At 40.2% G+C, this 12,099-nt stretch overlaps 1 protein-coding gene across 1 annotated transcript in view; it reads left to right on the top strand.

The window, feature by feature from the left end:
• The first annotated feature begins 11,756 nt into the window (after positions 1-11,756).
• SPOPL (speckle type BTB/POZ protein like) overlaps positions 11,757-12,099 on the top strand; it is a 33,954-nt gene continuing 33,611 nt past the window's right edge. Inside the window, exon 1 of the mRNA XM_083841161.1 lies at positions 11,757-11,941. The gene's annotated coding sequence lies outside the window, so the exon portion shown is untranslated. The remainder of the gene's footprint in view (positions 11,942-12,099) is intronic.

Here is a 12,099-nt window from a genome sequence, read left to right as displayed (position 1 = left end):
GGGATACTTTCATTTTTCCACGCAACTCTCAATAATATTTTCAGGCTAAATATTGTTCTTCCTGGTTTCTCTTGCAGACACATTGAACCACAATGTCTGCTTTCTCTTATGGTGTCAGCCTGTTCTGCTTCCCGGTTCCTTTAGCTTGAACATTTGTATGTGTTCTGCACTAATGGCTATTAATGTTTTGATCCTTTCCACTCTACAGCCTCATTCTGCCTCAGGTCATAGTTCTCATCAGACACTTATTACTCATTCCAGTATTTCAGGAGTTATTCCTAGTAATAGTGTCAATCATTTTGTTTCCTTGCTTCCCAATGGGGAAGTACAGAAAAATAAAAGAAAATCACGACTTTGTCTTCATTTTCTCATAATAGTTTTCATGATCAGGTCAGTTTATGGTAAGATTTAATTCTTGTTTTTGATATTGTGCAAGTTCTTTTTGGTCTGGATACCCAGGTGAGCAGTTGTCCCACCTGTAGGTGTTGCATTATTGTCTTGTTAATTGCTTTTCCTGCCGTGTTGTAGGTGTCGTGAATCTACTCACCGACATCAAACTTCATCTAGGGAGCGCCGAATAGTAACAGCTCAAGCTTTATCATCAAATTGTTCTTTATCCATTACGTACAAGAATCCTACAACTCTGGCAAATGGCTGAGTCCTACGCATATACATTTGTGGCTTTTCATCTACATGCTTCTCTGGTGCAGCTAGTGCTTCTCATCCAAGTTCTACCCTATGTAATACTTCCTTGAAAGACTCGTTTCAAATTTCAAAAGCCACAAGTGTTGAAGCTCTTCAGTTATTATTGCTACTCAGCCCAAGCCTCATCGTCACTGCTATCATTAATGCCATTCTTAATTTCCTTTATTTCAGGTAAGTCACAAAGATCTGCAATAGCATACAAAACGGCACACAGTACACTTCTGAGATTGCCCGGGGTCTTAAAAGAGCTCATTAAGGCCTTATTAACCAGCATGTCATATCATATAATTGTAATTTTGGTATGACCTGAAATGTTGTACTAACAGGAGCACAGAATTTTCGCTTTCAGCATGGTCCCTAACTGCTCCCGGAAACCATTCTGGCAGCTCTATACTCTGAAGCTCTGGGGCCAAGTCCTCTGGGGCATCCCTTATCCGTGCAAATGCGTTTGCTCAAGCCTCTGCTCTTGTGTACTTTTTCTGAAGGTCCTGTTGTATATCTGTACTCCATTACTCAGTGCAGATAGAAGAACAAGTAGTAATGACCATTAAATAATTGAAATACTCTGATAAAGTGACTAATTGAATGCAAAACACTTGTCAATATTTATTTCAAAGAAAAACATTGATAGCCTTATCTTTTAAATAAGCCAACAGAAACACCTCTCAGCTGTCACAAGTAAATATATTTGACACTGATGAGGAGCTCTCATGAATTGGTTGCTTTTTAAGTTCCTCTTGTGATTGTTCATTTAAGTGGAGAAAAGCCAAATTCCCAAGCTCCGGTAAAAGCATTTGAGACAAGGTGCACATAGCCATGAGATAAGGCCTATTCACCCCTCAGTATATGAGTAGTTGAGGAATTATGGGAAGCAAGTGAAAGGCAATATTAACTGAGATAAACAGCTGGCACTTAGAAGGGAATTCTTGCCCTTTACTGGAAAAGAGATAATACATAGTTAATACATTAAGAGTTAATACATTAAGAGATAATACATTGTTAATAGCTAGGATTAGCTAATGAAAACTAGTCTTGGAAAGGATAATTATCTAAAGTTTGCCTAGAATGAGCTTTCAAGTTAGATATTTCAAAAGTCAATTTACCAGAAGCAGACAGCACCAATGGAGTAAAAGCACGGTTAACTCTCTCTTAACTTCAGGGCAGAGGAAGGAAGGCAGTTCTGAGCTCACGAGGGTAAAAGCTGAGGATGCCATACCATGAGTTTAGAAAGTACCTCATGTCTTGAAAACCAGTAGTTAGAACTATTCAGAAGTGATGTTTCACGTTAGATCATAAACTGTTTTCATCATAGCTGACAGGCATGTTCTCTTTTAAATTGCAGATATCAAGTTTTTCTCCAGCGTGTTTTGACTTTTTTTTTTTCCCTGTTGATGCAAACTAACTACTTACATGCAGGTGCTCAAAAGATATTTCAGAGAAGCTAGACTGATGATAATATGTAGCAAAAATTAATCTCAGTAATGGTTGATAAAGCTTACTTTGTCAACAAAGACTGATCAAAGTAATAAAACTAATCATTCTCTATCCAGACATGGAATTGATAGACTCCTTCATAGAGTACCGGATGAAAAATTAAAACAAATTTCAAGAACAACAGAATACCAAAGCTACAAATCAAAAGTATTTCAAAAGGCATTTTGATTAACTGAGCTCGAGTTATGTATTGTGCCAATTGATCTCTGTTTCTTTCTTGCCAGGTATTGCTTCTGATTTATTTCTTGCCTCTCAAAATAAACTGATCATATTCAGCAGTGACCTTAAAATTATCATTAGGGAAATATGACTCAGAGAACCCTGGATAGCCTCAAGCTATTCTATATTTATGAGATCATGGCTTCCTTTGTATCTCTTCAGTTCGAGGAGATGATGCTGTCATCTTCTGTTACCTTAAAACTCACAGGACTGAACAGATGTTTCAGATGACAAATGCAATCTTTGACTGTGTTCTTAGAAGATATTTTTTAGAATTTCGTTTATGATTGTCAGTGACTTTGAGGTAACACACTTCATTTTCAAGTCTGGTTTGGCACTCAAAGGCAATTCAAGGTAGTCATCCAGGAGGAACATCTCTAGTGCTTTTATTTTATTTTATTTTTTTTAAAACTACTTTGTATGCTTGTAAAAACACCTTGAAATATTGAAACTCAAAAGATACCTAACATGCTGTTTAACATCTTTGTCAGTGACATGGACAGCAGGATTGAGTGCACTCTCAGCAGGTTTGCCGATGACACCGAGCTGTGTGGTGCGGTTGACACGCCGGAGGGAAGGGATGGCATCCAGAGGGACCTGGGCAGGCTGAGAGCTGGGCCTGTGCGAGCCTCATGAGGTTCAACAAGGCCAAGTGCAAGGCTCTGTATCTGGGCCGGGGCAATCCCAAGCACAAATACACAGGCTGGGTAGAGAATGGACTGAGAGCAGCCCTGAGGAGAAGGACCTGGGGGTGGTGGTTGATGAGAAGCTCGACATGAGCTAGCAATGTACGCTTGCAGCCCAAAAATCCAACCGTACCCTGGACTGCACCAAAAGCAGTGTGGCCAGCAGGGCCAGGGAGGGGATTCTCCCCCTCCGCACTGATCTCCTCAGGCCCCACCTGGAGCCCTGCGTTCAACTCTGGGGCCCCCAGCACAAGAAGGACATGGATTTATTAGAACGAGTCCAAAGAAGACCACGAGGATGGTCAAAGGCCTGGAGCACCTCTCCAATGGAGACAGGCTGAGGGAATTGAGGTTGTTCAGCCTGGAGAAGAGAAGACCCCAGGCAGACCTTACAGAGGCCTTCCAGTACCTAAAGGGGGCCTACAGGAAAGCTGGGGAGGGCCTCTTTGTCAGGGGGTGTAGTGATAGCACAGGGAGTAATGGTTTTAGACTAAAAAAGGGTAGATTTTGATTTAGATTAGATATTAGATTCTTTACTGTGAGGGTGGTGAGGCCTGGCACAGGCTGCCCAGAGAAGCTGTGGCTGCTCCATCCCTGGAGGTGTTGAAGGCCAGGCTGGTTGGGGCTTTGATCAACCTGATCTGGTGGGAGGTGTCGTTGCCCATGGCAGGGGTTGGAATGAGATGGTCTTTAAGGTCCCTTCCAACCCAAACCATTCTGTGATTCCATGATTCCAGTTCTTAATTATGCAACTAGTGAAATGCAAGACATCTGTCCACTCTGCTATTTTTCTGGTGTTTATCACCAGTATTTTTTTGCTCTGAATTTAAATACAGTATGAAGCAATTGTTCCATGGTCAGTTCCTGCTTTTTGGACATGACCATTACTGAACAAGCTTCTACACCACTATGGATAATACTGTTGAAACCAGCAAAGATACTCAGGCATAATATAGACATAGGAAAAGCTCAGACTTTACGCTTCAAGTATTTCAGATAAAATAGTGAAGGTATAAAACAAGGAGGAGTCAAAAGAAATTAAGCAACTTAATCCCGAGTTGCAAGAAAATCGTTTTTTTAATATACATATGGGAAAACTCTTCAAAGTTATTTTTATTTAATACAAATAGACATAGAATGAAATCTTCATGCAAATATACTGTCATGATGAGTAATTACTGCAAATCTCACATTTTCCAAATCAATGGTGTCAACAGACTGTTTTTAAAAAAATGCGACTCACCTTTTGATAAAAAAAAGTGGAATTTTGAACCTCTCTGAGCATAATGTGAATGAGAGCTTACTGTATAATTTTCTTCACCAATTAGCATTTGTGTTATGTAAATTTGGTAAAGCAGCTGAAAGCTAAAATCTTAAATGAAGGTTGTATCCAATTACAGTACTTCAAAATGATTCTAACAGTGTTTTATCACTATATATTTCTTATGCCAGACAAAATCTGACTCAGAAGACCATTATCTGCTTTAATCTACCTTTTCCTGACTAGCAGTTTTAAGCTATCTGCACTAACAGAGCATCTCCCTCTCTGACTGATACACTCTACTCATACTACATTATTCATCTGAGCTTTTGCTGTAGGAATAGGATGCTCCTGAGCTGGTCTCTCAAATCCCAGAGCAAAAGGAGGCTATTCAGCTTATGCATCATGACATGTCTTGAGACACAAAATGCTTGTCAGCAAGGACTGAACGAGATAAAATCATCAACAGTGTAAAATCTGTGCTAATGAGAACTACGGAACTTAAAGTGAACACTGACATGTAAAAAGGTGTTAAATTTAAACAGACAAAAATAAATAAAAATGGATAACAAAACTGTGTATTGTCTTAATATGAAAAAGGTTGCTACTTCAAAACTTCAAATATCAAGCAAAACTCTATTAGAAATCACAATGTTTTGTTTTTTCAACTTTACATTTAGCATTTGTATTGGTATCTTTCAGATAATCCTGAAAGGTGTGTGATTTTTTTTCTTCCTCTGGTATTCAGGATGGGCTATATAGCCCTACTTTTATTCATAATGAAGTGATTCACTTATTATACAAATCTTCAGTATTTCTTGGAGATGCAGCTACCTGTCCTGTATGTTTGGCAGGCATAAAAATAGATACTTACCAAAATGGCAGTCCAGGTTTATTTTAGTCATTATTAAGAGTTATATTTTTACTGCTCGGAACTCCACACTAAAAATGTTTGTTTTGCAAAATATGACAAAATAGATCAACCCTGTAAAACGCTAAATTAAAAGAAGGATTGGGCTTTTATGACTAGAGACAACTGAGCCAAGCCCTGGCATGAAGCTCTAGAGACTTTGGGGAATACTGATGTTTAAAAGTACCCTTGTGAGCAGTACAATTAAGGATTTTGTTTATCAGTTTGGAAGCAAGAGGCCATTTCAAGAGGCAACATCATAGAAATCTCAAAAACAAAAAGGGTAATAGAGTTCAAAACAACTTGTCTTCCTTACATTCTGAATTCAGGTGTGGTTTTTCCCTTCTAAATGTGACTTAGCAATGTGATCTTTCAGTGAAGAATCTATTGACTCTTCTTTGAATCTATTTGTACTCTGTCAGAGCCAACTGAATTCTTTTCAGATTTTGGTTTTATCTGAATTTATAAACGATAAAGTTTGGGCCCATATAAAATTCAGAACTTCATGCTTCTGCTTCTCTCTTTGAAAGTGACTTTTAAAGGCATTTTAATAGTTACTTGGTATTGAAATGAAAACAAAGACTATGCATTTGGATTCATTATCAAATACATGAATATAAGCCACAAAGCAAAATGTGCTCTTTGTGATTGTTTTCTGGTATAAAAAGAAGCTTCCATACCCAATGACACAGAAAGTGTGTAGAAATGTATGCTTCTTGTGTTTGTTTATTGGAGAGCAGGAGAGAGTAGAGGAGGAAGGATTCAGTATTACATTTCAAAATACAGGTTTCAATCATACTTTTATTTGGGAGAAGAGAGGAATGCTGATTTGCAAAAAAAAAATAATAATAAAAAAAAAGGTTTTCTCATTCTTTAACAAGTCTTCTATAAAATTCACAAAAAATCACCATCATCTTTCCCACTGGGGAATATTGTAAAAAATCTATCACATCCAGGGATGTATTTAGTTTCCAAGTTACAGCCTGGGAAACCGTATTTCTAAAGAAAACGGAACAAAGCAAAAGGACTTCAGTAGTTCTTGTTCTTAATTGCATATGCAGCTAACAGTAATTATTCCTGTATTTAGACTGCCTATCAGTTCTCATTATGAAAAAAGTCTCATTGTACATGTGTGTGTGGGAAAAGGCTTGTTTGTTGTAAAAAGAGCTGCAAATATTTCATGATTCGCAGCAGGGAACGTGAACTTGGAAGCAGAAGTAGCTGTAAGGGATGTGTCTTATCAAGCATATAAAATAATACCACAGGTTTGCCATCTTTTTTGTGATCACCTCAGTGACACTGCAATAGCCCTGAGAGACTGCAGTGATGAGAGATTAAAGTAGAAAGAACCTGGGACAGAGCACACAGTTATACAGACACAGCTGTGCAGTTCTAGCAAATATGAATGAATTCAATGGCGTATATGTACATGAAGGAAAGATAAGGAAAAGGTAGAAGATTTGTAGGGGTGGATGACTGAAAGGAATATGAGATTTTTTTTGGACAAGAAACTGGTGATAATGTGTTAGAGAATACTGAGGAGTAACTAACCAAAGGTGGTCAATGATTTCCAGTAGGATATTCTGCAGAAAAAAAAATAATGTCATGTACTGTTGCAACCACTTTTCAGTCAGTTCTCTTCCACAACGCATTAAATAAATATCCATAGAAAGATATGATACCTGCTTTGAAGTCCTTACTATCTCGTTTAAGATGTTCTAGAGAATACAGAGAACACAAAAGAGACACTGAGGATGAAGAGCATGACAATATAAAGCAAATTCTATTTAATAACTTCCTGTTTTAACACATCAGGCTTCTACTGAGGGAGAAAAAATACAGGTGTTGTTAACATATAAGCTTCCCTTGAACAAAAATGCATTGTAAAGCTAACTAAAATTTTGCAGGAAATATTTGCCCATCTTGTGAAAGCCAGAAAACTCAAATGTTTTCCTATTTCACCTTTCGGATGAAAATTTTTGATGTGTTTATTTGTTTTTAATTAAAGAAGAAGGGGAAGCTCAGACAGAACAGCTGCTGAGCTCAGGCAAAAATTGGAAGTCCCAAGTTCAAGTCTCTGCTAACATCAAAGCTTATTTATACAAAGTAGAAGCAGAGAAGAACAAAGAATATTCCTATTGCTTATTCTTAAGCGAATACCTTGGTGATCAAGGTCTTATTAGTGATGGAAAAGACAGGAGATCAAAATTTTCACCTAAATGGCAAAAAACAGAGACTTGAATCTGACCCACCCAACCCTAGTAGGCTCTTCATGATAGCCACTGGAATAGTAGCTGTTTCTTCAGACAGTCTCCTTCAGAAGAAACCGCATGCTTGCTAAAGCCTTTCTGCCAAACCTAGCATGTATTTTCCAGTGAAGAGTGTTTTTCAAGCGAAGGAGCATTCTCTTGAAACATTACTGGTTAATTTTAGAGCTGTATCACTAACCTGTAAGAAATTATTAGTCTGTTGCAGCTTAACAGGTTTTATTATTTTTCTTTTAAGGAAGAAAACCTAAAAGCAAAATATATTAAAAAAATAAGGTGGCAAGTCAATCTAAGTTGGGCAATGCCTTAATACCCTGGAATTTCATATTCCAAAAAGCAATTCAATTTTGTAAGCCGCTACATTATAAAAAGACTAAAAAACGTCTTTGATGAAAAATTATACACTTTTAAAACTGTCCATAAAAGTGGGACTCATATCAGCTAAATCATCCCCTGAATTTATTTAATGTAAAATCAACCATACAACTTGGCAGTATGTTTGAAATGTTGCTCTTTTACAACTAAATAGGGTAGGGAAAAAAAAAAAAAGTTATTACAGATTTATCACGATTCTTTCAGAAGGTACTCTCATTTGGACATGGAAGGAAAGAAAACCAGAAAGCATGTGACACTAACAGTCTTGGGTTGTTTGCCATTGATTTTTCTAGCATCAGTTATAAAAGTGATTAACTTGCTTAAGAAATTAGATGAAATTACTATGCAAGTATTGACTTTCATTCAAAAAGATTATCTTAATCTAGTTTTCAGTCTCAAAAACATATTGCAGCAATGCGTTTGCATGTGTGTAAAATGCTTCCTCACACCAAAAAGATCTCAAAGAAGTTTATAATGAACCAGAAATTAGGATATATAATTTCACAACTGAAATGTGGTTACCTATTGGGTAGAGAATTACTTTCACTTGTAACTTCAATTTGCAAATCATTTAAGCGCGTGTTTACATATGCTACTCTTTCCCTTAAATCTGTGGGACTGCTCAGACGCCTAATACTGAAACTAATCTATTTTAAACATTCTGAGAGTTAACATCATCGTGTGCAGCAGTTGAATTCATACAGTCCACCTCTTATCGCACAACAAGGATGAGGAAATCCGGTCAGTAACCTGGATTACTTTCTCTGTTTCAAATAGTAGCACAGGAAATCTGATGTTTAATATAGGCCAGAAGAGTTTTATGCTGAAGGATTTATCTAAGGTGAAAATCCTGACAGCCTGAAACTTGATCACCCTGGAAAGACAAAAGCTTGTATTGTCTACCCAGATTAGAGCACTTAAAGCCTCCAAATGCTAATCCTTTTATAACTGTGTGTTAATATGCTTTCTTATTCTTTCAATGAGCATTCTTAAATGAATTTATTCTATAAAGAAACCCCTAATAATTGTTAGTTACGCTGATAAAAAAGTCTACCCTCAAGAAGGTATCAATAGAGGAATATGAGAACTTCCAGAGAAGGAAGGCAGCACTGCAGTGCAGTGGAAACATTGCTCTATCCCAGTGGAAGATGAGAAGAAAGAACATCTACAGAGGCATTTTTCTTCTTTTTGGCTTTAACCTCTTTATAGACAGCAATGTAACATGTTACCTTTTCCTGAAAAGCTTTCAAGAATATGATAGTAGTAAAAAACAAACAAACAAACAAAAAGCGTATATTGTATGTGCATATTCCTGTGGGCCCTCTGCCTGAGTAGAGAAAGTATGATCTAGGGCATTCACTCTGGATTCAGGAAAGCTTGGTTCCCTGCTCTCCGCTGCAATCTTTGCTCTCTAAGCGTAGTTAATCATGTCACCCTTGTTTTTCTCTACAATTTTCTGTCTTTTCTAATTAGATTATAAACTCTTTGTTTGTCGCATGCTTTGTAAAACGTCTGGTATAAAAGGCCACTTATCTCAGTTGACCCGCTAAGCGCTGCTATAATGCAAACAATACTGATGCATCCTGACTTGATGGTATTTCACCTTGATGTGATGCAAGAGGCTGGTGCTGTTTGGCACGCTGTAATTTGGCACCGAGAGGAGAAACAAACTCAGGATATGAAAATGGGAATAGCAGAGAATAAGACTGAGCAGTTGTTGAAAAAAATACAGGAAAATAAATTCAGTTTCTGCGAAAACCAGCTGGAGACCCAGATCTGGAAAGTGCTTGTTGCTTTACTTGGCAACCATTTGCACGCCTGTCTGTGGCATTTGCCCACACATCAGAATATTACGTCTCTGAGGGAAAGCAAAAAATCTTAAACCAAGAGATGCATGCTTTGATGGCAGCCTAAAAACTTCTGAGCTGTACTCTCACCCTTTGTCTGTTGACAAATATGCATGTGTTTTTCACAGCTGCTGTTAATGACCCATCATTGCAGACTTCCTCTAAAGTGGGATTTAAAGGAGGTGGTAGGTAGTTACTATATGAAATGATCTTAGCCTACTGCTTTCCCTATGTGCTAAACTACTCCGCTTAAATCATAAGATTCCCATATGGCCTTTTCAGTTAGAAGCAGGAACACACCCTTGATTTCTAGTAGAGTTAGCTCTGTCTTGTGAAAGAACAGACCTTTTTAACTTCCTTCCCCTTCGTAATAGCTACTCCAAGCACTGAACTGTTCAGCTCACAATACCAAGAATCCTGACAGTCTATTCTGCTTGTGTCTCACAGGAACAACAAAGGCAAGATGTATATTCTTCTAAGTAGTGGGCTTTATAAAAGGTAACAGCCTAGTCCTCCTCCAAGTGTCATCTTCAGCTAAATGGAATAAACACTTGCTGTGGCTCTGAAGCTATTTCCTTCAGGGGCTGGAATGAAGCAAAATAAACCAACCAAACAAAAAATGCTGAGCCATCCAAAAGCACAGTGCCACATTGGAAAAGTACCTGAAATCGTTCTGAGTGAACAAGTGCTACCAAAAGCACTATGGCCCCATCAGTGCAGTTTTTCTCTGCAGGATGAATGATCCAGGGCAATGTGCCTCCCTAATGCAGCTGTATTGATTCTGAGACCTTGCCTGGGTATCCTTACCCAGCACAGTGCTGCGTGTATGGATTATTAGTGCTCGTTCTCGAGGGAGGGAATAGAGGTGTCAGTGAGCCTTAATTGTGTCTCAGTGAGTCTTAATTGTGTCCATAGCTAATATTATCCATAAGGTTATAGGTCTCAGAAAAAAATGAAAGAAAAAAAAAGCGTTTTACACAAGTTTTATTTACAATTCTCCACAAAGAAGACTGCAGTACTGTATATGGAATTTAGAATTTTAATTTCTTTCATTTTTAGAAGCAATATGTCAATTTAGAGCAATTTATTCCACCTGGACTATGGGAAAGAGATAAGGCCAGATACTCTCCCAACTGCTGGGTGCTGCACATTACGTGGGAGGGAATGGAAGTGGGCCGGTTCTCCTCAGGTCCCATGAGAAACACTCTGCAGCCAGTAACACAGGTTCAGGCAAGGATCTCAGTGAAGCAGTTTTATTTGCGATCGAAATGGTGGGTGGACTACAAGCAGGAGTGCCCAGCAAAAGCGTATCATAACCTTATATCCCCTATTACCCGACGCCTGATTCCTCCCCGGTTTCCTCATTGGCAGAGGTTCACATTACCACATTCACCTCATTACCGCAGGTTCACAAACTTCTCGATGGTTATTACTCTACCATATATGTACCGTTTTATTTGACTGGTAATTTCCTTCTTTTCCCCTTCTCTTGTGACTAGATGGCCAAGAGATTTTTTTTGTTTTTACTTATTTCACATTGCTCGTCCTGTTTTTCTCAGCTATCCCCCTTATTTTGGGACAGCGGCACCTTCCCCGTATCAACACAACATACTCCCCGCTGTGCCTGCGCAACCACTGTTGAACACAGGAGCTTAGCGGAATTTTCCACACAACTTTATTTCTCACAGTCCTAACACCTGGCAGGAGACGGAGAGGGCGAGGGTAATTTTCAGGTTAACCCGTCTGAAAACGGACAAATAAAAAAACACACAAATAAAAAGCCGTCAGAAGCTCTGAGAGGACCCTGAAGCAGTCGGTAAGGGGGGGGGGCAATGGGGAACCTTTGGGTTCCCGCACCCCCGGGTCCCCTCAACCGCCGCCACCTCAGCGCCAACGGCTGCCCCCCCCCTCACGGCCGCCCTCTCCCCGCCCCGCCCGGGCGGGGGCGCGGCCACGCGGAGTCCCCGGATGGGCTCTGCTCGGCGCGGCGCTCCCCGCCCCCTCCGTGCCCGGAAGTGCGGCGGCGGCTCGGCGGCGGCTCCTCGGCGGGGCCGTACGGGAGCCGCGAGGGGCCGCGATGCGGCTCCGCCACCGCCCGGCCTCGCCGCTTCCGCCTCCCGCCGCTGACCGCCGGCCGCCCGCCCCCGCCCCGGCGCTATGAGAGCCGCCGCGCCCCGGTACGTAGCGCATGGACGGGGGCTCCGAGGGACCGGGGGTTGGGGGGGGGGAGGCGGGAGGCCTTTGTCGTGCCCCCTGCCGGCGTCCCCGGGGCCTTCCCGGAGGGCCCGGCCCGGTGCGAGCCCCCCGGGGGTGGGGTTGGGGACGCCCGGGGGGC

Source organism: Anser anser (assembly GCF_964211835.1).
Source record: "Anser anser genome assembly, chromosome: 6".
Lineage (NCBI taxonomy): Eukaryota > Metazoa > Chordata > Aves > Anseriformes > Anatidae > Anser > Anser anser.
Note: the sequence above shows the minus strand (reverse complement) of the source record. Positions and strands in the feature narration are given on the sequence as shown.